Raw genomic sequence first — 4,014 nt, forward strand, 5'->3', positions numbered from 1 at the left:
ACACACTTCGGCCATGGCTTTTGCTTTGGCTAACAGACGCGGGAGGTCTTGACTTCCATTCAAGGTCAAGGCGAACCTATCTATCCACATAGTCGCTTCTTGATGCAGCGCATTAATCACCCTCCCTCTTGCTTCTTTTTCGGCATACACTTGTGCGAAATCCTCCACTAGCTTTTGTTCATGGGCCATGGACTGGTTCAATTCTTCCTTGTATTACCCTATGATAGCTAGCATGCTTTGCTCTGTGGCTTCCAAGTCTTGAGCCAAACTCCTTTTGGACCTCGCGCAAGCAACTAACTCTTCTTTTAAGATCATGCCATGCACCCGTGACCGATCTCTCTCCTCTCTTCGGAGCTTGAGCTCATTGTTGCTACCCCACAATGCTCCTCGGAATTTCTCTCGGCCATGTTCCTCCTTGCGAGCCCTTTTGGTTTCCTGTTCAAGAGCTCTTGCAGTGGCCGCGTTTTCCTCTTGTAACTCGGTGCACTCCTTCCGGATGTGTGTAGCAGCTGATTTGAACTTCTCCTTGGCGAGTCTCGCCTTCCCTAGCTCTAACTTTAGAGCTCGGACTTCTTTATCTTCCTCCGGAGCTTCGAAGTTCTCCTCATCGATAACTTTCAATTTGGAGAGCCAATCTAAGCCCCGCGTGTGAATTCTTAGCCATCCATGATAACCTCCGATGACGCCGTTTCGGATGCCTCTAAGCTCCTTGTCTTTCCTCAACGGACTCCTCCACGCCTTGTGGATTCTTTGTATAACCTTGAGACCTTGCGCGCCTAGATCCCTCACAAGGAAAGGCGAGAGACTTTCTTCGGTCGGCGCTCCCCTCATGGGATAACCTAGTTGTCTTATGGCGAGTGCGGGATTATAATTAATACAACCCCTAGTCCCTATCAGTGGAACATTAGGATAGTCCCCACAAAATAAAAGAACTCCTTCCTTGCCTTCCTTCCAACGAGGAAACCAATTGATCATGCTGCCCCCTATCTCAGCCAAATGTTGGTCCCAATCGAATCTTCCTTTTTCGGCACATGAGCGATAGCTTTGAAGCGGACACGGGTGTCTCGTGTCTTGTCGGAATAGGTGTGAAATCAACCATACACAGAGGGCGGGCAAACTACAGACAATTCGTGCACTGTTTTTCTCACACCTCCGGTCAAAGGTGTCGAACAAATCCGCCAAGATAGCTACCACTGGACTTTCCTTGCTATGGTGATATGCGAGGAAAGCATCAATGGCGGCTAAGTCTACCAAGCCGTCAACGTTCGGAAAGAGGACAACCCCAAATATCAGCAAAGCTAAAACATCCGCAAACGGGCCCCACTTCTCTTGGCTCGCCATATCCCTTGCCTTGCCTTCCAAGTATTTCCGAGGCAGGCCCACTACGCCGTTCCGAATTTGCTTCATGCGATCCAACTCTTTTGCTGAATCTCCAATCACAGCCGCAACCTTGCTTAAGGAAGGAAGAAAGCCGGAGAAAAGATACGGTTTTCTCCCCCCAAGAGGGCATCCTAATATCTCTTCAAACTCTTCAATAGTTGGGACCATTTGGAAGTCCCTAAACGTGAAACACCTCAACGGCTGGTCATAGTATTGGGCGAGGGATACGACAACTTCCGTAAATACCTCCGCTACGGTCAAATCTAGAATCTTCCCGTAAACTTTGTGGAAGGCTTGCCTTTGGAGGGGTCCCATCAATCGTCCCAATTCCTTGAGGCTAGTGACATCTAGACCTTTAACCTTGACTTGATAAAACCTTTTGCCGTTTTGATTTGTCCCCATCATTTTACCTAGAAAAGGGGTGGATCAAGACTCCGACATGAATGATGCAATGCTTATGTATGAAACGGAAAGAAAACCACACAAAGGGGTAATTCACACATACGAGACCGCAGAGATCCAATTTTAATGCTACGTTTTGGGCATGACGGCGCCTCAACGTAGCATTAAAAAGGTTACGTATTACTCCAAAGAAACCAAACATCACTAGCAAAACTATGAACTAGTGCTATTTACCAAAAATGCATGAGAACAAATGGCACGGAGCGTGTTTGCTCTTTGCCCCTATTTGGGAACCTAAGGCAATATCTAGGGGTCTCTAATAACTACTCCCCAACAATTCATAACTCACATGGCTGTTTTCTAGAGGTATCATCACTCAAGATAATAATGTTGTGGCGGTATGGAATACCAGCGACAACACATTATAAAGAGAGAAAGCTCTAGATGAGGTTTCACTATTATCAAGCAAGTCGGAGACCTAGCATGATGATAGATTCACCTCCACTCCTTAAATTCCCATGAACCCGGGTGTAGGGCCCCTTTTTTACTCAAACCCGTGGGTGCTTAGAATGCAGTGTAAAGAATGCGAAATAGACCACAGTTATTTACATTTTACACAGTTCAATAAAAGCACACCCAAAGTTTCACAATTCCACAATTCCTAAAATAGGCCTAACTCACAAATTGTCCCCAGTGGAGTCGCCAACTGTCGCAACGTGCCCTTCGCGGGCGAGCGAGGGCGAGGCTCATGGGTGCGCTTTCCAAAGGAGGAAAGATGCGCGGAGTTGCCACCAACGTTTATTTGTGGAAAACGTCGGAAAAACCGAATGAAACCGGTCAAAATAAAAATTCTAAGTTCGGGAGTTGTATTTACGCTTGAGGAAGGTATTAGCACCTCTCACGTTTGTCTTAAAGGACAACAGCCTATTTTTAGAATTGTGGAATTGTGTTATCTTAACCTTTATTTCTTTTTATTTTTTTGAGGTCGACAAAAGCGGGGCTTTTGCTCCTACGTACCCTCCTTTGGAGAGGAAATCAGACCTACGTAGTTCTTTCTTTATACGTGAATCAAGTGATTCTTTTTACTTGAAGGGTGATCATTTTAAAGCGTTGGACCTTAAAAATGATCTTTTTTACTTAGTAAGAAACTGAAATGATAAACTTTCAAGAAAACCTATTTTTGTGGACGCGCTTGACTAGGCGAGTTTGATTTTAGCCTTAGTTTCACTTTAGTTATTAGTCAATTCAATTAAGAATGAGAAATCCCAAAGAGAAGACGTCCGATTGATTTTTCGCTTTACTTTACTAAAAAGATTTTTTAGTATTATTATTGTTAGTGTTTAGCTCTACTGAGCTTTAAAAGATTGGCTAAGATTTTGTTAAAACATAAGCACTTAGACAATGAAGGAAAGCTGGAGTTACTGCACATGATGTCCAACGTTATGTCAAGGAATAAGATCGGGCTGCACAATGTACAAGGCAAGATAAAATGGCAAATGAAGAATTGAAGTTGCAGGATCCACGATGTCGGATACAATGTCCTGACATCCTGCCCGAGAATACTGGAGTTGCTGTACAATGCAAGATAAAAGTCAAGTGCAGAAGTGAAGCTGCAGGATCCACGATGTCGGACACGATGTCCTGACATCCGGCCCGAAAATACTGGACATATAAATCTGTTATATCTTTAACAGATTATTGTGCAGTTAGCAAGAGATTAGAAGATCTATCTTTAGGAACGAATTAAAAGATCATTATAGTTCGAATTTCAAAGTAGAAGAGTTCGTTCAGGGATTAAAGATTAAAGATTAAAGATTCAAACTAAAAGATCAAAAGTTATCTTTTAGTTCTTTAACTGCAGATTTTCAGGAAAGTGATAGATCTCATCCAGCATCAAGAAGTTGCAGCCCAGAATCGTACACGGCTATAAAAACATGGAGGCTGCACGAGTTCTGTACCAAGTCCGGGATTGAAGAGTTATTTTGTGAGTTTTGGGACTTGAGTGATTTGTGAGCCACCTTGATGGTACCCTAACATCAAGTGTTGGACCTATGTGTGTAGAGTTGATCTCTTGTGTCTAGAGTTGATCTCTAGTGTGTAGAGTTGATCTCTTTTGTTCAGAGTTGATCTCTGGTGTGTCTTTGACTTAATTGTAAACACGGGAGTGTGAGTGAGAGGGAGTGAGCAGAGGTTCTCATATCTAAGAGTGGCTCTTAGGTAGAGATCAGACGG

Source organism: Glycine soja, chromosome 3, assembly GCF_004193775.1.
Source record: "Glycine soja cultivar W05 chromosome 3, ASM419377v2, whole genome shotgun sequence".
NCBI classification, from domain to species: Eukaryota; Viridiplantae; Streptophyta; class Magnoliopsida; order Fabales; family Fabaceae; genus Glycine; species Glycine soja.